We start from the raw sequence: 26,247 nt of genomic DNA, 5'->3' as shown, positions 1-26,247 counted from the left end.
CATTCATCCTTAAACACGTGAACGTTTAATCTAATCCGAATCTTTCTCTTCGAATTCGATAAGAAGAGGACACCGGCTTGAGAGAGAGAGAGAGAGAGAGCAAGAGAGAGATAATCGAAAACACTTGGAAAGAATTCTAAACAAGATGAGTGCGTTGCTCTTTCACCCAAGAACGTCAAATTCTTATACTTCGTCAAATTGGCTCGAATCAAGGATCCCTAATAATCTTCGTGGATGAAACATCTAGAATAGAGTTTCTCTCTATTATCTCTCTGTACCGTTGTTAAAAAAAAAAGAAAACAGAAAAAAGAAAACAAAATGAAAAGAAGAAGAAATATTTCAAAATTCGCGTGTTAAAAATTGAAACAAAAAAAAGAATATAGTACGGAAAAAAAGAAAAAGAAAAAAAAAGAAAAAGCGAATAGCACTCTCTGTCGCTCTCTTTCTTTTTCCTTCCACGCCATAACGAATTCGTTCCATTGTTGTAGAAAATTCGTTCGCGTACCACCATTGTTTTTCCGCGAGAAATTTATGCCCGCCTCTCGCGGGTAACACTGAAAAGCGCGTTCTCAGATAAGGTTTTCAAAGGAGCTTAAGGTACGCCATAAACGTTACGACGCGATAAGATCGGCGAGAGGTGGGATGGTAGGAACACACGGTGATACACGTTCTACGTATATAATGTGCGATAGCCGTTTGACAGACACAAATCCGATACTCCGTCACGAGATCGAGCGCGGAGTTTATGTTTGTTCATGAGGCGTAAGGGATCCCCTCGTGATAAGGTAAATTGTGAAATCTAACGCGTACGTGCTCGGAAAACTCGAAATCTTTCCACGGCATCGTTTTCTCCTTCCTCGCCTATTCGACTTAACGCCGAATTGTTTCGTCTCCTTGAATGACACCGTTCGAAAATTTTCAAAGATCAATTACTTGCTTGTGATCGTACGACCTCCCTCTCTTCGTTAAACCCGACAATTACGCTCGACTTTATCTTTGCGTTATAGTTTCTAGTTAATGAAGAAGAAAAGAAGGATAAAGTTAAAGGAAAGAAAAAGAAGAAGGAGAGGAAGAGGAGGGTGAGGAGGAGGAGAAGGAGAAGAAAAGGAGGGTTCGGCGTTATTCGAAGAAAATAGCGAAAGAAAGTGGCAGTTTATTAAAATTAAAGTACTGCCTCGCTAATCATTAGTTTCGCATGGCGCTGCTCGGCATCGTCGTAGACCGCTGAAAGGGAACTTGTTGAGCCCGGAGGGTACATCCGCATTTACCGGATAATGAAAACTTTAATTATCTTCAAACAGACGGCACTGCAATTCGTACCTACGTAAGGAGCAAGAAAATTGTATTTTCAGCTTTGTATAAGACAACTTCTTGCCGGGTTTTCGCACAAACGAAGGAATTTCGCGAAACTTCAAAGTCTACAATCTACCCCGTCGTCCGCCGCAACGAGCAAAGAGAGAAAGAGAAAACCGAGTCTTCTATCTCTCTTTCTTTCTCCCTCTCTGCCATAATAATTGAATACACCTTCGTGATTTCAAACCTTTTTGCAAGTCCCCAACAAGATATAATCGTGCGTTATCTTTCGTTTCCTATCTTCCACGTTAAAATGCAAACCTCTGTTCCTCGACGTCGAAAAGGGCCGTCTTTCAAAGGATCGTCTTTAGTTTTGAACATGCTAGAAATTCGATGCTACAAACGCGAAATTCCTGAAATTCGGAGAATCAACGGGCCGGCGTAAAAATTAATTAGAAAGATTAGAAGAAGAAGTCGGGCACGTCTTATCTTTCCCCGTGGTACCGTAAACCGCTCCTGGGTTTGCTGCACTCTCGTATTTTGCGGTTCCCCTTTACTCTCGAGCCCTTTTTTCCCTTGACCAAAGACGAAGCCACATCGGAGAGATCTCTTTTTGGCGCTTTTCTCTAAGGGAAGAGACAAGGCAGTGCCAGAGAGAAAGAGAGAGGGAAAAACGAAAAGGATGAGGCCGTTTAAAAGGATACTGCAAAAACAAAAGAGCCGATCGGATGCCGAGCTTTTTGACTCATTTCCCTTACATCTCGAGGCTGCTGTCTTTGAGAAATTCTCTCTAATCAAGCGCTCATAAAATTGCCCATAGGTAATAAACACAAATATATCCTTGAAAAGGGGCATCGTTTTCTTATTAAACAGAAAAAAGAAACTCTACTATATTCCATAAACGAAAATTCCAAAAGTTTTGTAATTCTTTTTTTATTCTGCATATATCGAAAATCTTTCGACCTTAATGCAACTCACCATCATTGAATAGTACGGCAGCAAGCAAGTGGAAACTTCGACGATGCGTTCTATGCAAACATTCTCGCGCTATCGAAAAACATTTTTCCGATAGAGTAGCTTTCTCCCAACGACGTCCAAGTAGGAACGTTCGATTTCGACCTTCGAAATTGGAGTCTCACGCGATAGTTCGCTTTACTATCGCTTTCTCTCTCTCTCTCTCTCTCTCTCTCTCTCTCTCTCTCTCTCTCTCTCTCTCTCTCTCTCTCTCTCTCTCTCTCTCTACTTCTTCTCGGAATTGATCGATCTGCATATACAGCAGGAGAGAACGCTACCGGCCCGGATGCAAGTCACACATGTATGTATATTCATTAACGTTTAACATTCAGCCGAGCGTTTGACCGCAAAGTAAACGATCGTTCGTCCGCGCAAAACATCTTTCGTGAGATTTAAGCGATGTCCGAGAAGCGTAAAAACGTCCTCGTGTTTCGTCGTTTGTAGCAACGATCGATAAATAAAAGGAGGATGGAAGTTAACCGACAATAATCATCGGGAAAACGATTCTCGGATATATATATATATATATATATATATATATATATATATATCTGTAGATATGAAGTAATCAGAAGCGTTGCTGCATACATTACTCGTTTTCGTGGTGATTATTTTATATCCTTTCTGCCATTGCATTATTTCATATAAGTCATGAATATTCAAAAAAAAGGTAATGAAAAAAAATGAAATTATCCATTTCAATGATCCTTGAAAGCAGTTGTTTAGTCGTTATGCAATTTTTGAGAAAAACAATAGGCGAGAATGATACGGAGAGAAAGAGTTTGGCTCTCGTTATATTTCAGAATCCTATACGACGAACTTTTTAAAGCGACGTGAACGATGCTCATTAAAACAACTGGTGTTGTCGGGACGTGCGTGCGCACTATTGAAAACGAGAGAGTGAGAAAACGAAAGAGTTAGGGGTGAGCAAGTAAAAGAAGGAGACTGACAGAGAGAGAGAGAGAAGAGAGTGGTGACAGAGAAAGAAGAAGCGAAGAAACGAAATAGAGTAGCGCGTCATAAAGCAGTAAGCGAAACGACAGACTGAGAAAGAGAGAAACCATTTTCCTCTCGTATTGCTTTAACGACAGTTTTGAAATATGATTCGGTAGAAGGCTGATCGGTGTTGATAAAACTTGCTGAATTCACTGGGGCTTGAAACAAAACGTTTTCTCTCACGTATGTAACGTATCGTAGAACAGTAGCTAGGTATTGTCGTCGTACGGCACTCCTCTCGAACTGTTCCTCAACCAATCGTTTAACCGATACACACTACTTCGAGACTCTTCGGTACAACGACACGCGGAGTACCGATCGATCGATACTAGGTAAAAGAACGCTCTTGACGAGCGTGTCCGATTAAATCCGAACGAAAGATATAAATCGATCGGCACCCGACAGACTTTCTCGTTCATTCTCTCCGTCGTTCGCGTCAACGGAGACGATGAGAAGAGAGAGAGAGAGAAAAAGAAACAGGCAGGCAGCAGGCAGGCAGGTAGGCAAGCGGACGGATGGACGGACGAACGGACGGACGGATGGACGGATGGATAGATAGACAGACCGAGAGTCGAAGAGGAAGTGCACCGAACGCTACGAAGAAGCATGTTTCCGAGATTAATAGTCAAAGCACACGTTACCATCCAAGGGATAATTAACATACCGTATTTACATAGACATTAGACAAACAGTTGATTAGAAAGATATAGGCGCGGCTAGTGACTTCCCATACACGTATTCATATGTATGTGTGTATGTATGTATGTATGTATATATGGATGTATATATACATGCATATGTGTGTGTGTGTGTGTGTGTGTGTATGTTACGTTTGGTCTGCGGTCGTTCCTTACGTATATGTGTGTATGTTTGTCTATGTGTGTGTCAGTTTCAATGCGTGGGAGGGTTAGCGTGCCGTTGTAAATACAGGCCGTATTCCAGCAGATAGGGGTGTGATTCATGGAGGACAGCCGCCACGATCTATAGATCCGCCCCGATACCGAGACATCCACCACCACCAACACCACCACCAACTACTACCATCATAGCTACTGGCAATGCCGGCAAATCAGGCACCCTTCTCTCTGCTACTCCTCCAGACACACCACCCGGGCCTTTTCCCCACGCACGCGAACAGTCCATACGTTTCACCTGGATAAGGCGCGTCCGTAATGTATGGAATCCCCGAAGGAGTTAATGAAGCTCACCACCATCAAAAAAAAAACAGAAAAAATAAGAAGAAAGAAAAAAGAGAAAAAAAGAAAGAAAGAAAGAAAAGAAAAGGGAAGTGAAGAGAAGGAAAGGTTTCCGTTGGCAACGTAAAACACGATGAAACTTTCGGGACGACTTCGAGGCTTTTATTTAGCCCCCTTGATTTTCCGTGTGCTTTGCTCGTTAGAAAAACTCTTTTCGATAACGCTCTGACTCGCCTGTTTTCTCTCTTCCCCTCTCTCTCTCTCTCTCTCTCTCTCTCTCTCCTTTTTTCTCGATCTTCCTCGATCCAGCTAGCAGTCTGTTGATCTCTCTTACGTAGTTTTGTTCTCGCGAGTTTATAAGATTGCTTAGCTTTAAAAGTTTAAGAGAAACGTGCAAGTTTTGTGTTTATTTTCTTTGCTTTCTTTTTTTTCTTTTTTGTCTCTCCCCCCCCCCCCCCCCCCCAACATCTTAAAGTCTTCCTTTTTTAAAGAACTTCGATCGAAGAGTTCAGTTTGTAAAATAAAACCGAGAGAATTCTGAATAATAAATCGGAGAATACGCAGTAATGATCGCATCGGGTCGTTAAGGTATAAGACCCACATGCGAGGGCTCATTTAATGGCGAATTAAAAAGCCCTCGGATAACGGGCGCGATCGTCAAGTCCACCTCGTAAAGCACTCCATAAGAGAGTAAAGAGAGAAGAGGAATGTAGAAGAGAAAGATATATATATAGAGAGAAAGAGAGAGAGAGAGAGTTGGAAATAATCCACGATCATAAATCGTCGCTAGTTAGATACGATAAATTTAATCGCAGTGAGATCAATTTTCTGCTCGATGTCCTTTCGTCTTGTCTACCCCTTTCAAGTTCCTACGTGAAACGTAATTTTTTTCTTTTCCTTTTTTTTTTTAAGGAATTTCAATGACGACGTCGCGAATGCGAGAGAACGATTATTTTCCTAGCGAAAGGATAAGCTTTTACGAAACGATCGAGCTTCGAAGGAACATTAATTTATCATTTTTGCTACGACAAACGCATCTGTCTCTCTCTCTCTCTCTCTCTCTCCCTCTCTCGTACCCAATACCTAACCGGACGTTTCTTTCCGAAGTAAACTTTATTCTACTTTATTCCGACGCGATCAAAGAGTCCTTTCGTCTATAGAATAAGTCGACGAACGGAGGGGAGGAAGGAGGAGAATCGAGAAAGGTAATATGATAAATCGAGCTTTAAACATACCCACGGAATAGAAGGCGTGCAACGTGCCTTGTTGTGTGCACGCGATGATGCATCGTGCGTTTCAGATTCAAGTTCGATTAAAGCTCGTTCGCGCGAGTCATTTGTCAGTAGGTAAGGGAGAAAAAAGATCGAGAGTCCCTTCTACCCCTCGAGGTTTATCAATAGACTTCTGCCCTCATCGATCATGCTCGTTGACAATGAACCACGAAGAGATTTGAAACGTCATCACTCCTTGACCCATTCCCTTTTTAAGTACCTGCCAATTACGTCCTTTGCCTGTTAAAAATTTTCTTTCGATTCAACGTTCAAGTTGAATAAAACAATAAATAATTGTTACACGCCAAGAACTTAAGCGGAATCGAGGAAATTTAACTTTAACCACTTTAACGCGTGACCGATCGCGTGAGAGGAAGAATTTCTTTAAAAAGTTAAAACCAGACGCATCGTCTCTCTCTCTCTCTCTCTCTCTCTCTCTCTCTCTCTTTCTCTTTCTATAGATATACACGCAGAGAAAGAGAAAGAGAGAGAGGAGAGAAAGAGAGTATAAATCTCTATCCAGAATAAAAGGATGAAAACTACAAAACGTGCTAGAAACGATTTTACAACGTGACTCCCGGGTCAAATCATAAAGAGAATTTTTCAAGGCGTCTAGGAGGAAGCGAAAGAGAGCGCGGGATCCTTTTAATTAATCGCCGAGATGATTTCGCAACGTTGAACAATTTTAATTAACCGGCAGTGGTAGCAAGTGCAAGGTGAAAGGAAAGAGAACCGCGGAGTCGGCTAACTTGCGAGTAAGCAAAGAATACAAGGTTGGTATTCAAAACAAACTGTCAATGCCGTTAACGTGCCGATATAGGGATGGTCCGTTAGACTTTCTGTCAAAGTAAGCTCTCTATATGTCGGAGGGTTTGTAATCCTAGCTATTCAGAGCGCATTGTTGGTAGCTTTACGCCGCGAGCGCTCCTTAACTACGCTCTGTTAGGACATATGTAATTCCTATTCAGAACCGTTAACAAGTTTGCTCAAGGCTGGGTTAGCATCGACTAAATGTGTGTACGTCTGTCACCGCATACGTACGTATACGGGCATATAAAATACATACGTATTGCGAGTAGGCGACAGAAAGAGATTATATAAATTCGCACGAAGTAAGTATATATATTTCGCAAGAGCGACCCTTTGTACGATAAATTCTCTCGCAAAGCGACGCTTATTGTCCGTCTATGGGAACTAAGTAATTAGTAACCAACGACGTATTCGTATCATTTTTTTTATAGTTTTATCCATAACTTATCCGATAATTTTCAATATTCTCGTTCGAGATCGTATCGTCGGTAACGTAAACGATATCTGCTCGAAAAATGTAATCGACTCGAAACGAAACGACCAAGTGGAAAGAACAGAATATATCGTACAATCGATACATTACTCGAAACTTTCGTCCTTTCGAAGCGATCTTATCTAAACGACGTCATTTCGTATGTATCGAATGGTAAGATCAACCGCGATACTTCTTAACTCTACGGTATGAACCGAGGTAGAGAAAAGTTTGAAAGTACGCGAAAGCGTATATCGATTGAGATTGAAAGGCGCCGCGCTATCTTTCGATAGGCAGTTACCGGATCGAAGTAACGGAGAACGAAAGAGTCAAGTTCCATGAATCATTAAATACACCAGGAGCTTCATAAATATTTAACAAGAATCATTCCAAGAGGACGGTCTGTTTTCTATCCTACTACGTGTGGGTATGTGTGCTCGGGTGCACGAGCGACTATCGAGCAAAGAAAAACACGAAGAAGAGATGTAATCGCGAAAACGACGTTCAGCAGATTTCACTTCAAGACGGCTTTGAGATAAGTTTACGTTATTCCGATCTTCTTCGAATTTGCTGATTTCAACAATCGACTTTCCCTCGATGCGCGACTTTTGTTTGATTAAGAGAAGAGAGATTTCTAATTCAACTCGACGCTTTAACATTTAGTTCGTTCGTTTTCCTGTCTCTCGAAGGCGACTCGATCCTCCCTCTCTCTCTCTCTCTCTCCCTCTAACTCTAATCTCGATTTTCGATTTATAAGAGAAGAAAAGAAAAGAAAGTACGATCTCTCCCTCTCTCTAATTTGTCTCGAAATTTTAGTCGCGTTATTGTCTTTCGATCCCGAAAATTTGGAAAAGCTAGATCCGCGTAGATATAACAGAGCTATAGAAGCGTGTATAATAGACACGCTCTCGCTTTTCCTTTCTCTCTCTTTCTTTCGCAAACGGAATCTCGTGGCACGCACGTCTACCATGCAGACGATTTACCGTTAGTGTCGAGATTCGGGCGTTGAAATATTCATAGGCTCTTTCGGCGAAGAGCTATGTGTGAGTAAGCACGCGTATGTGTGCGTGTGTGTGTGTGTGTGTAGAAAAGAGAAAGAGAGAAATATAGTATAGTATAGTCGAGTCGAAGAGGAGAAACGAAGATAAAGCGTGAAAATGGGAGGAAGACCGAAAGAGATAGAAAATGGAAGAAACGTAAGAAAGATTAGAAAAGCACGGAGGAGGAGCAAAGAGAAACGAAGAAGGAAGAGCTAGACACGCTTTCTCTTTATTTTCGAGGAAAGTCAGTCGAGCGTTAAACTCGAAGGCTTTTCCCTTGGAAAGAGACACGCGTGAGTATCCAGCCACGTCCCGGCCCTTTCGATACTCACGACAACCCTCGAACGAGCGCTATCCACTCTTGATCCTTTCCAAGTTAAAAGATTCCAAAAGGTACCACGCACGGTAAATGGTTCTACGATCAAATTTCGCTTATTATTAGTCCGCACCTCTTTTAAATCCCTGCTCGGCGATCGATCTTTTTTATCTCTATCTTTATCTCTCTCTCTCTCTCTCTCTCTCTCTCTCTCTCTTTCCCTCCCTCTTACGTTTCATTGGCTCTTTAAAATCGATTTCAAAAGTAACGAGTCCTTTGCGACGCAACGTGTCGATTGCCTCGTTCCTTTATGGCTTACCCCTTTCCTCTTCATTATTTCCCTTGGAAATTCCTTGAATAAGAAAATAATTGGAAATATGAAAAGCGCGAATGATTCGCGTGAATATACTCGCATAGAAAGCTCGTAATCGCGAGCAAAAGCTCCCTAAGCGACACCGAACGCCTTTCTCTCTGAACATTTTCGTTCGGGGCTCAAAATGTTGCCTCGTTTCTCGCAAGCGAACGTTTCATTTTATTCTACGGCTAAACGTTTCCGTTTAAGATGATAAATATTCGTAGAACGAGGGGAAGCGAGAGGCACGAAAAGCAAACGGTTTTGATAAATAGGCGTCGGGGATGTTTACCGCACGAGATAATTAATGCAAGATATATCGAGCGCGGCTTGCCTGAATATGAGGAAGAGGTGTAAGAACAATAAGGGAACAACCATCATTTTCTCTTCTTATTCTTCTCTTTTTTCCCCTTCTTTCTATTTGTCTTTCTTCTTCTTTTTTCTGCGTCATTTAATTCCAATTCGATCCTTTCGATTCTTACCTAGACCTTTAACGAGTAAGGCAAAATCATTCGAAATTCAAATCAGAAAGAGCAACCCAGAATTTCATATTTTATACAAGTCCATTATTCGTTAAATTTGAAGCGCGTCGACTACGATAACGGATAGTCGTTAAGAATTTATATAAGTATTAATAGTCCTCGAAAGACGATTCGACTGTTCTTCCGAATTAAACAAAAAATAATTATTATCTTCAAATCTCGAGGAATCTTTTAGGATCTCTTCGATCGTTGAAAGAAATATTAGACAAACATCCAACATTTCGATTTTGACGATTTAATAAGATGGAGGAAATTATATGGCAAGACGTTCGTCGTTTATTTTAAAAGTTACGATCTCCGATGGTTTCATTAATCTCTTTTATTCCATCATTTTCCTTAGCTCGAAACGTCGTCGAGAACCGTAATTCGATACTCGCAGTTTGATAACCCGCACGTGACTTAAAATATTTCAAAGAGAAAAAAAGAAAAGAAAGAAAAGAAAAATACGATAGGTGGGGACGCTGAATTGCCAAATTGAACAAAGTTATTCGTTCCGAGATAATCGATCGTGTAATGCGTACAAGATTCGTACTATCAATTCGCTATCGAGGTACATTTATTATACATAAATAATTACGAATATATGTATGCGTGCATACATGCGATTGAATCGCGAATGCACGCGCACACCACCTAATGCGGTAGCAACAGACACCATAGCTATTATTCATCAACTATTATTCATACAGAAGACTACTTAAGCCAGCACCAACACCAGCATCAGCATCAACGGCTCTACTGTCTGCTTAAGCGAGTAGAAACTTGATACACGAGCGCTTTCTTTCGCGGCAAAAACGAAGTCTTACTTATTCTCCGCGTTGCTTTTAACCCTTTGTTCAAACTTCCGCATAATTTCAAATCATAATTGGCGAAAGCGTATTTCTATCCCTTTCTCTCTCAAAGATTTCTATAAAAACAAAATTTCTATAGAAATATGAATAAAACGCATAGACTTGAAAATCAATCCTCGATAATATAATACGATATTAATAAATATTCAATAAATGCATACGTTTGAATAAAAATCATATGAAAGGAGCATACAACTCCGTCTCATAAAATTTTCTACGAATCGTTGGCAAGAAGTTTCACAAATATAAGCTACGACAACAAGGACGACAAAGCAGGAAAAAATCGAAAAAAGAAGAAACGATTTTGAGAAGCAGCGAATGAATACTCATTCGTAATTACGCGTAAGATCAGCGAGTTCGCGTTTGTATGCACCGTGGCTTAAATGTCGCGTTAATAAAGCTCCAGAAGAGTGGTAGGAAAAGGACGAGAGTCGAGCCAGTGGAAGGATGACAGGAGAAAATCTTTGTTGCCTCGAAGAAAACGAACCAAGTGGAGATAGAACGAAAGCCCGAGAAGAACGAGGAGAAAGAGAGAGAGAGAGAAGGTAGAGCGGTTTATGTCTGACATGGTAATTTTTATTTCCTCGGGCAAAAAGGCGCGCTTTCATGCGGTCGACGCTTTCATCCTACTCGCGGATGATAAAGGCTCCAACGAAAGGGAGAGAGAGAGAAAGGAAACGAGAAAAGGGAGGTAGAGAGATAGAAGAAGGGTGAAAAGGAAAGGGAAGGGAGATAGAAAGAGAAAGAAGATAGAGAAGGTGATAAAGGAAAAAGGAGGAAAAACATTAAAATTATGGGCCGAGCTTTTCAAGGAGCCCACGGTACACGCGTGGGAATACAAACAATGTCCTTCATTTCTGTCTCTACTCTCTCTTCCTCTTTCACGAAGCGTCCTTACGTCAGAACTACCAACGACATTGTCGTTACTTTCCTACTTGCCAGTCTCCGGCATTCAAGCTTGTTCAACTATTCGGTGACCTCGGTGCAATCTACGCATGGTATCTTCTGGCAAGATTATCAACGCAGAAATTTCTAGATTGTAAGGAGAAAGAGAAAGAAAGAGAAAATGACTGGGGGGAAAAAATGGAGATCGCTCTTCCTTCCTACATTTTGCTTCTTCTCCTTATTCTTCTTTCATTTCTTGTTTCTCATTTTTACAACTTCCTCTATTTTCTTTCTTAATTTTTTCTTTTTTTTCTTTTCTCTCTCTCTCTCTCTCACTTGCCCTCTTCTTTTTCTCTCTCTTCTTTTTTTGTAGAGAAAAGCTCGTACTCGAAGCTTAATTAAGCTTTCATCGTGGACGGAACGTGGTTCGCGAAGACGTCAAAATGTCCGAGTTAACGCATTCCAAGGAAAAAGATTCGAGACTGATAAAATAACTTAATTATGAACTTTAAAAGCGTATTACTTGTACTACGCGTTAATTCAAAGTGCGAATATCCTTGTGCAATACTCGGAGGAAGAAACATTATTAGAATTTGTACCGTATAAAACCGAACGATACATCGTTAACACGCTTTAATCATTCGCGAAAGATTATGGAATTTGTGAAGGCGTTTTTAAGTCTAACGTCGACTCGTAGCAATTGTTTTTTAACGAAGAAGAGAAACGAAGAGAAGTGCAAGAAGTTGCGGCGAAACAACTAGTAGACGAGGAGCACATTGCTTTTTATCTATTTAAAAATGTAAACTAAGGGAGGCAACGAATACAGAATTAGAAACAGAGGGAGAGAGAGAGAGAGACTTTTACTACGAGATAACCTGGTTGAATAATATAAATAATTTCTTTCTTTCTTGCTTTCTTTCGTTTCCTTTTTTGTTCTCTCATTCTCTCATTCTTGTTCTCCGTCGAACGATATACGCGCTACGCTTTAACCGAGAAAACACGAAACTCGGTGAGCGGCGACTACCATTCCCGGCGCCGCTCCAATCGCTTTGGAGAGCTATACGGGGGCCTTAATGCGAGTCTCAACTCGGCGTTAACAGCTGTTGAACTTTGGAGCGGGATGAATTGCTACGGTTGCCACACATCGATTTGTTCGCAACTTCAACGTTACTGCCATTAATGACGCGCGCGCACGAGCAAGCGAGCTACCAGAGAGTACGATCTCGTTAGGGCGAACACAATTACGGTAAACCAGATTAACCAGATCGCCCGAAAGTCTTTTATTAATCCTTCCAACGGACAGTTCGACAGCCGTTCGATAAAATTAACGGCCGATACGAAAGAGAAAAGAGGGAGGGAAAGGGAGAGAGAGACCGATCGTGCGTTAATTTCAAACGACCTGCCTACAAAATCATCTTTGTAAATAATAAAATGATATTTTATTTACGCAAAACTCGACAAGATCGAACTTTAGTTATTTTGAATTTTTGACGGCCGTACGTCATCGCGCGTATTCGCGATTCTTTTGAAAAGCACGCATCCGGCTGATAGATAACACGAACTGATTTCAAAGAGTCTAAATTATGACTTTAATTAAGTGGACTATTTTTTTCGAGGGCATCTCAGAAGTAAGATGGGGAGAGTCGTGTATATCGGACGAGATAAATAAAGAAAAGTTGCTACTATGTATCGCGTCGTGACGACGTTGAGCGTGAACGTGAGCCCTGCTACAGGGATGCCTTTCTCGTAATGAGGTATCTTTAAACGAAGACGAATGTAATTAAGGTAACGCGGATAGAGTCGCGTTGATGAAAGACCAACGCGTGATATAAAATTCATGAATTCTAAGCAACGTAATACGGCGACACTGTTGGTTAATATCATAAAAACGTTAATTCCAATTTTAGGAAAGTTTCGATCGTGAAATCCGTTCCCAAAGTCGAGTTCTTGGCAAATTGGCTCCTTTGTTTATCACCGCCCGTCGTCCGAACTTAAGCTTAAGCTTAATGGAGTCCTTAACTCTACTGTCCTTAACTCTGTGTTTAGATTTATGCACAACGCCGTGCCGAAGAAGGAGCGTGCGTCGCTACACCGCACGACATTAAGATGACTCTTGACTAATATCCGTCTAGTCTAGTATATATCAGTATATATCAGTGTTTCCCTTATTTTACGACGCTGAAACCGTCCGAAAGTTATTTTTTTCCAGATTCCTAAAACCCAATTTCTTCGATTTCACGCGCGTAACACCGGCTCGACGAAACACCAGTCGTTGATAAAACAAACGAAACGTCTCTATTGTCTTCGCTATCTCCATCTCTATCTCTATATCTTTTTCTCGAGATAAGAAGATCGCGTTCCTCTTAGGTGTTACTCAATTCGGTATATGCGCGTGCATTCTGACGCACACGTGATTTCGATTTGACGCAGGTAGTAGGGTCTGGCAAGCGCGCAACCACTTTAAATGCAGATGCACTCCATATCCCATCCCTTCTTCTCTACTTTCTTTTGCCCGTCCTTCTATCCTCGCAGTACGATTCCACCGAAGAAAGCAGCAGGATCGTTCGAGCGTCAAAGTTTATGGTTCTCCGATGCTCTTCTTCTAAATACCAATAACTATCCGATTCTTTGAGACATTGAAGTCCCATCTGTGTATTCTGTGTTTCTCCACATATCCATGCATAACTTTATCTTCGCATCCGTACAGGATGTTTCACGTAAAGCGTTAGCCCATCGATACATCATTTCCAATTGCATTAAGGAACAGATTGAATTTAAGGTACAATTTCCTGATTATTCGAGAATAAAACCATCTCCTTTGTTTTTCCTCGAGGAAGAAGACACAAACGTTTCCATACGTTTCGACTTGATATCCTCTTGGTAACGCTTTAATATGAAACGCCTTGTATAAACATAGCAATACGCGTAAGATAGCTCCTTCGATATCTCGAGACCGTTTAAGCAAACAGCGCATATGTACGTTTTACTCGCTTGTTTTGCCCTCTATGTCCCGCCATTTCTTTCTATTTTCCGAGATAGATTCATACGACTATCTCTCTCGTTCTCTCTTAGTCCGTCACTCGTGCCTTTCTTCGGCTTGTAGATAATTTTGCAGGCAATCTGTCATCGTAAACATCGTTCCCGGTGTGCCGATTCGACGTCGGTACAAGACCACGGTGGCACTGATTTATCGTCGTTGGGATAGTCTCAACCTCCACCTCCACCGCCTCCTACTCATGGATGAGTAACACGAAGCGATATTTACGCGGGAATAGATTTTTCGTGGCGTATTTATCTCGACCGTTCTCGTTCTAATTATATTCGCTACTCCTCGTAGCTCCTCGCTACAGTCTCTCTCTCTCTCTCTCTCTCTCGTTATATAGCATTGCTCAACTCGATCATCTGGAATGCGATTGAATCGACAAAATTTGCATAAAAAATTGATCGGTAACCTCTAGCGCGCTGATTGTGCTACATTTTTAATCGAACTCGAGTTTTCAATCTTTTTTTTTTCTTTTTTCTTTTCCTCTTTTCTTCCTTCTTTTTTCTTTTTACTACTCAGATCATTAACGAAGCAACAAATGCTGTACTATGTATGAGGCTCGAGGATGGGAAGCCTCGTACGAGCTCGTAAATCGATAACGTCGTTGACTTCATAAATATGCAGAAATAGGGAGATCAATGTGATCTTTAATGCATGCGTTACGGTGTTATAACGACAATGGAATATTAATAATCAAGTTACTGACGTGTAACAATAGACTCCTCTTTCTCTCAACCTTTCTCCAAACTTTTCTTTCATTTCAATTTATCCTTGGAAAGGTCGTATATAGTCTCGTACATAGTTGTACCGGGTACTACTTCATTTTCTCATCGTATCTTTCCGTCGATCGTTTGTTCTCTCGCATTTTTTCTTTCTTTTTTTTTTTTAAACGTCCAATTAAATAAACGAAAGAACGAGAGAAGGGCCCGAAGCAAGGAGAGACGAAAACTCCTAAGTTATAATCTCGCGGGAACAAAAATGTGTTTGTGCGAACTTCTGTGAACGTCCGAAGGTAAGGAAAGTCGTTCGCACTCGCTAAAACTGCAACTACTAGGAAGTTTTCGCGTGCGTTAGCTTCTTTACGTCGCCGGCTGCATTTACCCTCGAAGTTGGCTTTCCGAGCGCAAGAAAATTGAGCAAGAAACTTGTTCAAGTCATTATCGGTAGTGACTTGCTTAGTGTAAACACCATGAAAATTGAATCGCATAGGTACGTGTGCGCGCGCGCGAGTGTGTACCGAATCATCGTCTGCGGTGTAACTTGCACGGCTCTTCTTATCCTACCTTTTTTACTCGGTTTGCCTCGGTTTGCCTCGGTTTGCCCCGGTTTGCCTCGGTTTGCGCGACAAAATATCCTGGGCGCTAAAGAAAATTCGTTTTTCCAAAGAATATCCCGCTTATACCGCTTCTCCCGACAATTTCCTCCTACGACAAATCAACGTAACAACCTAACGGACAACGTTCACGACGGATTTCAAGGACGATACCGTTCGAACGAAATTTTATAGCAAGATTTTATCCGAAAGAAGAATTCGTCCGTATAGTAGGAGTTAAAGTCAATGGGAAAAAGTTCCAGGTGAATTCTTGATGCAACATCCCGATTCCGTTCGCGTTGTGAAAAAAACCATCGGATTTTTTAACGAGCGTGTCGAGATCTTAAGAAAGATTGGCTTGAAATATACGGGGGCAAGATCCATCCGGACCAAGAGGGACATTGTCCAATTTCCAACTGTCTAGGACATCCGTTCGAAATGAGCTCGTCTTCGTCGAGCTTTGAAAAAGAAATCAAGGTAAATCCGAGGTAGGATCTTCCTATCGGACGTCCGGCCGATTGCATGGTTATAAAAAAAATAAGTTAGTTCCACGGCCTGGCATAACGCAAAAGAAGAAGATTAATAATCGAGCCCAGTGTGCACTTGGCACGCCAGTTAAAAGCGATTTCGAAGGAAACTTTTCGCGAACCAATAACGATCGTCTCTTTTGCCGTAATTGATTTCGACACGGGCACTCGCGCGCCCGAAACGGATTTCCTACCAAAGAATTTAGGAATCGGCGATCATCCAAGATCTAAAACTTTTATCAACCCGCGAAAGATCATCGCGAGAAAATCCAAGAAACGAACCGGGGAACTTTCATTTCAGTTCGCAAATCCTCTTTACGGCGAATGCACTCTAACTCCTTCGTACGTCACTTTTCAAAAGGTTTTATGCCACCCTTTGCGAGACGAGCGACACGAAAATGAAAAGGCTCGGCTTTCTTCTAATCGAAGTCTTCTAAGTACAAGGGTGTAAATGTGTTTTCAACGATGTACGTTCTCTGTAAATTTTAACCAGCTTTACGTTTCATCGCTCGTTAACGATGCTCGAACAGAATGACTGTTGTCGCTTCAAGTTGTTACGAGTCGCTTGTTCTTAAAATTGGAAAAAAAGTCTTACGCATACGACGACGTGATAGGGAAAAGAGAAAAAAGATATCGAAAATATCTTGAAAATTGTTATTTTCATGCTGTCGTATCTTGCCAAGAAAAACTCTATCCTTAACGTTAAATAAAATAAATATTTTTTTTAGATAGAAATAGGAACAAAGTCAGCAGAAAGGTGACGTTACATTTTGATGAAAAGAAGAAAGATCCGTCGAGGTTTTGAGAAACGACCTGTTAAGTGATAATCGAAAGAGTGACAAGTAGGTATGTCGGTAGGTTTTTCGAAACGATTTGTTTAGATGGAATCTCGGTCTACTATTCCGCAAAACCTTCGAAGCAGGTAATCGAGACGAGATCACGGTCTCGCCATTTTCGAGCGGTGTCTCCTTACGCGCTGTTCGTATCACTGAACGCGTCGAGAAGAGGCACTTACCAAAAGAGCCAAGCTCGTTTTCAACGACGAATCGAATTTACGTCGACAGGAACGGAAGGTATCCGAGTGCGAAATGTGCATGCTTCGCAAAAAGTTCTTTCGCCCGGTAAAATCTCTGCTCGACTCGAATCGAAATTAAATAAAACGATGCAAACGAAGACAGATGTTATTAACGAAAACAAAAAGGAGAACCGTCACCGTAGAAAAAAGATTCGATTAAATTTTAGGTATGCCTTTTAGATTAACTTCAAACGGAACGTTAAAACGCAATTAATCGCGTGCGTATTCGTATATCGAATTAGCCGATGAATAATACGATCAATCGGCATTATGCGAAATACAAATGAAACAGCGTAAAAACAACGCTTTGGCTGGCTTTCTGTATCAAGTTGCTGTAACATATTAGATGCTAGTATATATATATATATAATGATGATATGTATAAATACATATGACAAGTGATAACGTTGACGAAATTAAATCAAAGAGGAACCGGTCGAATTAAGGCGGATGACAGATAATGCACTTCTCCCTTTTTGTATATTGCTACGCATATGCTTCCAGCAAATACCAATCTTCCAGAACAAAGTATCGCCTTTTATTTCTCTTTGCTTTTTCCGCATTGAACTCGTCGAAAGTAATCAGAGGGGATCCTCGACAGGTTCGAAGACAACGAAGGCTATCTTAGCGCATCCGATCGAGCATTATCCATAGTTCGCATTACGACGAACGATTAGTACTCGACTCCTCGTACGATCCCTACGAGCATGACACAACACATCGTACCTATACAAAGGGCTTTGTTGTGAACTCTCCTCGTTCCCTGAACGTTCGTTCTTCTTTCTCGGATGATAGCCGAGCACTCGAATGCTACCACTTGCCCCCGGCCCATGTTAACCAGTTTTTAATCATTCTACCGTGTGATTAATTAGCGAGGGAGCCAAGCCTGGCAGAAGTATAATAGACTTCCTGAGATCGTTTCGAGCGTACCGACTACTCTCCGAGATAATATATCTATTGTTACGTAAACGCGACTCTCCGGTAAAGATTAATCGTCTTGCTCGTCCATAAGATCCTTTGTAATCGTGACTTTGGGGAGAGAAGTTCGATCCGAGAGAATCGCGCTATGGGAGATTCCGAGAACATAGATCATCCCGAGTTTATTAACCATCGCGAAACCGTATACCATTTTACGAAATCGCTTCCTCCGTCAATGTATTTGTATAAAATGAGAAGGTCAGAGAAACGTTCGCGATAACCGGAGCCTTTGATATAATTATTCTCTCATGTAAATAAATAATAATCGAACCAACAAAGCCCAATGCAAATAATATATAAATAATAGCGGCGCCGTACCACATTGGAAATTTATTCAGCTTCTCAGCCATTGAATTCATTATTTCGTTTATTCAAAACGAATTTGATAATAGCCAATCCACTTCGGTAAGCAACGGCAGCAAGTGGTGGTGGTGTTGCTACCCTGGCGCCGCCACCACTACCATTACTGCTACTGGTGGAAAAGTTCGAGCGGACTTTAAATTAAGCTAGATCATCCTAGATTATAGTTATACCACTTACCTACATGCTTTCCCATAGTTTTCCTATAAAAAGCGGAGTTTTACTTAACGCGAATATCACACTCTCTACCTCTCCTGAATAGTTCCTTCTATCCGGCTCGGCATTCTCATCGCCAACACCGGTTAAGAGATAGGACCTATCCGCGAGAAACTCAGATCTTCCGTTTCATCGTCCTGGAATACCTAATTTCCGTGAACGATTACTCGTGCCGTGCCACGACTTGAAAAGTATTTAAGATCGCACGTCCGTGCGATTATGGTCGCCAGGGTGGTCTTTTGTTTCTTCGATAGCGCTCGAAATAAACTTTCTTTTTTGCTCTATGACGATGATCCATTGGCACTTGCTAACAGCTACGAACTTGGAAAGTTATTCTCCTGTCTTCCTCTCTCTCTGTCTGTCTTTCTCTTTGCCAGAACCATCTTCAAAGGAACTTTGATGCGAGAAGAAAAGGTCAAACTTTTACTTACGAATCTCTGGATTCCATTTACTTCTAAATTTACAAGTTACCGAGTTAAGAACTGCATGATGTGTGAAACGTGATCCTTAACACAAGAGATGACACATCCCTCACGTTTCGTCAAAGTTACGCGCAAACCACTTTTCCGATAGTACCAATGTTCATATCGGAGACAAATGCAACACGCTGCTTGCCGTTGCAGATTCGCAAATTTGGCCAGTTGTGACGCGAACATGACAAGAACGGATTTCGCAACGTAGCATTTTGTTTGACGGCCAAGCTCTTAATTATTCCGTTCGTGACACCGTTTTAGTTAGATTCATTCGTGCTATGATCGATATCGTGGCACTGGATGTCATTGTATAGTTTAGCTTTTTCTTTTTTCTTTCTTTTTTTAGTGACTCGCTTGTAAATCCGAAAAACGTGAGAGCAGAAAAAAGAAGTATTTAATTTTTCCTTGCAGTTTAGATATAAGCGAATACTCGAATACAAAACTTTAAGAGTTATCGCTAGAGAAGATTAGGTATTCCATTCGAGAATGTAGTGGACGATAAGAGAAGTAAAAGGGGTTAGAGAGGGTGAGATAGATCCGGCTCGTGACATTCCCGTTGAGCAGAAGTGTGCCATGCCAGCACGTGCAACATACCGCAATGGCTTTCGTTCATTTTGAGTATGCCGAGTTAGCTAGGAATGTTAATAGAAAATACTCCATGTCGGGAGACTTTAATTATGAGGCGCGAATGGAGATCTCGCGACAGTGTGGGAAAAGAGAAGGGAGAAAAGGCGCGGACCTACGTGGCAAGCTCCAAAAGACGGTGGAAAGCCCTTTTTATCGAGCGTCCTGGAAACTGGTGAAATCCCTTAACGTGGCAAATCAAATGATACGTAGCGAGGAAACAACGAAGTTGTTTCTCCTTGAGGATTTTCATAACTAGGAAAATTCTCAAAATAGTCGTCGCAAGTTCGAAGGCGTTCGAGTTGAAACTTTGCCAACATCAAAAAGAAGAAACTCCTCCTGAATTCGCCGTATGAAAGAAGAAATAATGGAAATAGCCTAGATAAAGGGAGAAGTCGATAATCGCTCTCGACAGAATTTATTTCGGGCGTATTGACCCGAAAAGATTTCCCGTTCGACCGTAATTAGCATAAAGTTGAACGTGTTCGAAGGTCCGACAACGCAAAAAGAAAATAGAAAGTACTGAAGAAAAAGGGTGCTGACCCTGAATCGAGAGGGCGAGAATCGTACGGTGGCTGAAGCACATCGGTCGTCGAATAAACCTTTCCTTCTCTCTCTCTCTCTCTCTCCCTCTCTCCCTCTCTCTCTTTGGCTGCGGAACGACAGCATGAAGTCGATTCTCGAAACGACCCTTCTCCGTCCAAGAGTCCCGTAACGTTAAACTCGCGATTAAAATGCATTGCGTAAAATCGGGCGAAGCCACCTCTTCCCGTCTACCCTTCCATACAAGTTCCTCCCTGTGGCGCTCCTACCCTCGTTCCAGCACGGCTTTAACTTACACCCTGTGCTTGCTTTCTACGATCGCGACGTAGAATCGACTCTAGTTGATCGTCGTGAATCCGTACGGCGTACCTTGAAACTGTAAGCAAAAGAAAGGCACTTTCCAGCGAAGAGAAAATCTCACGTTGTTTACTTTTAACGAGTCAGAAGGAAACGTAACATTTTTTACGAGATAAATTTAAGGAGAAAGAAAAAAAATTGATTGTACTTTCTGTAAATTTATCAATTTTACTAATAAAGATAATCGTAAAAAGGATTGTCTATTAAAGTTCGACACATGACGCCGTGCGACCGTACGTTATCAACGTCAGTAGTAAATTCCGCTAAAAACGAGGAGATTAATCCTCCGCTATTACAAAGTGCCAAGAAAATTTCAAGACGTGGATTCTCCTCCCAGAGGAAAAATACGCGTTCCGCTACGGTTCGAAACAACGTCGATGTTTTCGCCTCGTTGTAAAGCGTAGGAAGAATTTATTGCCGCACCGGTGCCCATACGGTTTGTATTATTCGCGTTTCCATGAATTACTTCGTCGAATAATAAAAGTACAGCGGCATCGTTCTCGTGATACATGCGTGCTTTCGCGTCGCAATGATATCAAGCAGTACCACCCAAAAAGCATCGTGTTTATATTATTCATATTTATATCACTTACAAATCATACCTACGAAGTCCTCACTCCTACCATATCGCATTTTTGAGCGATTAATAAAAAGAAGAACTGTAAAAAAAGAAAACCCTGGTTATTTATTATCATTTATTTCAATCGCCGTAAAAAACACATTCCTGAGATGCATCTTCAACGTGTGCTATTGCGGATCTACCCTATAATCGGGTTATTGACTCGACTCGCATCACGTTCCTTACGAGAACATAATTCAACTTTGATATTTTTCAGTTCGATTATATATCTGCATGTTCCTGCTACTTTCATATTTTTTTCATTTTTTCTGTACCGTATAACACCGATTAAAACGTGTAGTTTATATCACTCTCTCTCTCTCTCTCTCTCTCTCTCTCTCTCTCTCTCTCTCTCTCTCTCTCTCTCTCTCTCTCTCTCTCTCTCTCTCTCTCTCTCTCTCTCTCTCTTTCACTTTTTATTTTTGAATAATTTCTCTTTTATACTGATTGTGAGAGGCACATCGCTCCATCGTAGTTAGGTATACGTGTCGTTCGATAATTTTATAATTCAGTGATTTTCACGAACGTACAATTTCGACGGATCCATTATTAAATCACGCTAATAATTCCCAATAGTTCGTTACACGGGAGAATCGAGGCTTTTTCTCTTTCTCTCGTATAACAAGCTAGTTGAGAGCGTTTCACGTTCCACGGCAAATTTATTATTTAGAATCAATATTCCTTCGACCTCCAATTAAACTCCACCAGTACCTATGCGTACTATTTTAATTAACGGATGTTACACGCGATGCTTACTGGTAAGATATTTAGTCGATACGATCGATAGATCGTAATAAAAATTGTGTTAATAGTTCGATAATTATCAATTTTTTCCAAGAAATATTCAAGAAATTATAAAACTTATACATCGGACAAATCGATAGAATATCTTTTTTGTTTCAATAATCCGATCGAATGAATCGAGGAAGAGACTCGATCGTGTTAAAAAATTGTCGACGATCTTACGAAGGGGACTCTAGATCGAAAGATTTTCCTCGTGAATCCGTCGTTATGCGGAATGTATCGGTAACGGCGCTCGTAAGTTGGACATGCTAAGAGGACTCTAGAGTCCTATTTTTCGCGCAGCTTGAAACTCCTCTGGGTTTTCGGCGCTCTCTCCTCTTTCTCTCTCGCTCGCTCATGTATAACGATGAACCTATGTAGATATTCTGGCTCTCTCTCTCTCTCTCTCATTTACTCTCTCGCTTTCACGTCCGCAACCATGAACGGCGCGTGAATTTCCACATATGTTTATCGCAACTTTCCGCAGTCCGTCGGTTTGGGACCGATAATGTGTGTAACGTGTTAAATTGCGACCGTAAAATTACAGTCTCCAGCCAGTGGTAAACTGTCACCGAACTGATCCGCCCTACTCTTTACCAACAAAAATCGACCAACGGCAATTATTCTTCTCTATTTTTTATCACTCCCATTCTCGTGTCCCTTTCCTCTCTTTTTTCTGTTTTAGAAACCTCACGAGCTCGAAATCACGACCGTGGTGAAAGAGAGAGAAAGGGGAAAAAAATAAAGCAAGGTAGCTACCCCTTAATGCGTTCTTTCGTCCCACGAGTCGCATGCGTTCTGCGACTTTTTCGTACACCCCCTGTAAATATATACGCGTGTCGCGGACGATTTACGTATCCACCGACGCATTATATTTCGTTGGAATACGAGAAGAAACGAGGGTGGAATAAACTGGCGGTATTCGTTACTTATGACCTTGAAAAATGAAAGAACGGTGGTAAGCAAGGTGTTTTTTAACGCGTATAACGCATGTACGACACTTGGAATAATTGATATAAAAGAAACAACCCTTGCTATGAAAAATTCTTGAACGGTCCATGTTGGATCCTTTTAATATCCCAACTATAACCGTAACCTGTGTAATAATATTTAGCGCAACCACACCAAATATCTCTCTCTCTCCCTCTCTCTCTCTCTCGGAAGTTAATCGCGTTCCATTGCAATTTTCTCGAGTTTTTCGTATCACGTAGAAAGGATTGCCTCTTTCTATTTCTCTCTCTCTCTCTCTCTCTTTCTCTCTCTCTCTCTCCCTCTCTCTCTCTATCTATCTATCTATCTCTCTCTCTCTTTCTCTCTCTTTGACGATCACTCGACATCACGGTAGTACGGATAAGAGATGAAATCGTAACGGCGAAAATTTCGTTGCTCGGCCCGATATTGGTATTCGCCGTAGCGAAATTACGAAGTACGCAGTCGACCACCAGAGGCATTTACATCGAAACCACGCGTGCTCTACGTAACTCTCGTATAGAATCGGTACAATGGATCATTTCGATTCAAACGTATCGCTTTTTGCAGTAGTACCGAGTGACAGAACAGAGAACATCATTTAGTGTCTCTGTTACTAAGCTAATAGCTCGCACTAAAGATACCCCATCTACGTTCGACTTTCCTTTCTTTTTCTCTGTCTCTTTAAAAGTCGTAGAAACCCGCCCGTTCTTTCTATGTACCTTTCGCAAACGAAATTAAAATCGCTTTTATCGCACGATGGATTTATTAATTTGTCCAAGATATAATTCGATTTTTACTATTAACGTATCGATGAACGATAATCCCATTTCGAAAACGTACAGCGAATGAAATAAACATCTTCCAGCTAAATTCCATAAATATTATCGAACGATAACTTTTCTATCATTAATACGAATAATATAATAAACGTTGCACAGATATTTTTGTATTTCCTGTGACGTTAATTAAAAAAAATCTCGTTCCGAAAAGAGAAAAAGGGGGTCAGAGAGAGAGAGAGAGGGGATAGAGAAAGTCGTAACGAAAATATTTACGTTGACACGAACGGATGCCGCGCATGAACCAGCGGTGCACCTTCACAATGGCCATTAACCAAGAATGCAGTTTGCAAATGTGGCCGAGCGGCCTCTCTTCAACGGGATATTCGTGAAATATTTATCGTGATTTAATAAGCGATTAATCTAATACAATGGTTCCGCCTGTGCGGACGTAAATTCGGAATAATATTCGACGTGGTAATATATCCGCGTATGGTTATCAATGTTTTTGTTTCATTATCGGGTTCCACGCACAAAAGAGACCGCGGAATGTAGTAATGTAGAATGTAGAATGTTTTCGAAGGGATGATACGAGACGTACTTTTGTCAGACGAATTTACATCCTATTTTAGATTCGAAGATTCAAAGGCTAAAAATAAAAGACTAATTCTTATCTGTGTTCTTTTCAGAATGAAATTTAGACATTGCGTTTCGCAAAGTAAAGCGTAAAAACGAACGCCCGTACGATCGTTCGATATCGGAGTGATGCATCGATCTATTTATACTACACGTTCGAGTAAAATAAGGGCATTTTTTAAGAAACGCGGAAACACCGTACAAAAGTCTGCAGCTCTTTCACAACGCTAGACGAAGCTGAAAGGCAAATACGGAAGGAGTTGCCTGCAATGTTTCATGCAGTTAAAAGGCGCAGTTCGATTGGATGTTCCATTCAGAAGATATTGGAAAATATACGCTCGTCAGAAGTAAAGCGAGCTGTATTCCCCGTCGGGGAGGAAAGAATCGTACTTCGAATACGACGATGACGACGAAGAGGAAGAAACGGCGAGAAAAGATTTCATCTTTCTCTCTCTCTCTCTCTCTCTCTCCCTCTCTCTATCTATCTATCTATCTATCTATCTATCTATCTATCTATCTCTCTCTCTCTCTTGTACAATTTTAAAAAGCCCCTGTAATTTTTAATCCCGACGAAAACCCTTGATTTAATTCAATCAAAATATTTCGTTCGGAGAAACAACGTGCAATGGGAAATCTCAGAGATTAACAAAATAGCTTGACTTCAGTAATTTGTCGGCAGATTGAGAAAATGCGGAAGGAGAAAGAAACTACGCGAGAGCATTTTTTTCAATCCACGTTGTCAGACAACTCGCGAAACTCCATACAGGTGCGGTTACAACGGTGGCTCGCATAAATCTTGAACTTTGAAACGCGTATAGTACACACGAAGGTCTGCAGAAACTAAGAACTGTCTTCGTCGGGTTTATATCTCCCTCTTTCTCTCTTACTCTCTCTTTCTCTCTTTCTCTTGCTAATTTACTCGAAAACTAGGATATACCATGCATTCCCGAGTTTAACGTTAACTTTTGGCCTGGCCGTAGCAGATTTCGTGAGAAAATGTTTCGTGCGTGCTTAAAGAGACTTAACGTTCAGCGTCGTCGTTCAGCGTCGTCGTTCTCGTCGTCGTTTTCGTCGTCGTCCTCGTCGCCGTCGTCGACGACGCAGACGCCGACGACGACGACGACGTATCGCACGAGTGTCGCCGAAGATTAAATTGTGAAATTCGCCGAGCGGTAGCGCCGGAGTTGATTTACAGTGAATATAATCGCCAAATTAATCCTCCTACTTCTCGCCTGGTCTATCCACTCACAGCTTTACTTACTCTGCTTTATGGGACGGGACGAGCCGAAAAAGGAGCAGAAAATTTCCTACCCTCGAATCGTAGCGTAATTTTCGCGTCGACGGAATATTTAATATTTAATTAAAGTTAAATGAACGTCGAAAACGCATTCCGTACGATCCAATCGCTGCTTCGTTTCTCTCTCTTTTATTTTTTCCCTCTTTTTTTCTCCATTTTCTTCATCCCCGCCAATCGACCGCAATCCGCAGTTTTTCACAGTGCGATTTTCAATTCCGCCGCGATGTTTTATTAATGCGCTTGCATTTCACGACTAGCACGCGCCTCCACCGGCACGTAAACGCTCGTAGGTAGCGGTGTGCGGCCGAGTTGTCATCGATGCAGATAAGTCCGTCGCATCGCACGCTCGGTAATTTACGGCCGAAGGTTCGTTAATGCACGCTCGCTGAATAAATAATTTCCGTGGTCGCGCATTAACATCCCGCGAAACATTAATGCGGCATTTACGATCAACACCGGTAGCATTTTAATCGATCGCTGATCGAAAAAATATTTCCTCCCCTCTCTCTCTCTCTCTTTCTTCTTTTTCGTTTAAAATACAAAAGAGTATGATCGTTTCGAAGATTGCCAATAATTGAGAGCGAGGTAGTAGTCTACTTTACTAAACGCAACATGCTT

General features: G+C 41.4%; 1 protein-coding gene across 4 annotated transcripts in view; it reads right to left on the bottom strand.

The window, feature by feature from the left end:
* Positions 1 to 26,247, bottom strand: part of LOC127071942 (uncharacterized) — a 204,183-nt gene that overhangs the window by 176,517 nt on the left and 1,419 nt on the right. The gene's annotated exons all lie outside the window — the stretch shown is intronic.

Source organism: Vespula vulgaris, chromosome 24 (genome assembly GCF_905475345.1).
Source record: "Vespula vulgaris chromosome 24, iyVesVulg1.1, whole genome shotgun sequence".
In the NCBI taxonomy this organism is placed as follows: domain Eukaryota; kingdom Metazoa; phylum Arthropoda; class Insecta; order Hymenoptera; family Vespidae; genus Vespula; species Vespula vulgaris.
The sequence above is the reverse complement of the archived record's forward strand: the minus strand, read 5'-3'. Positions and strand labels throughout refer to the sequence as shown.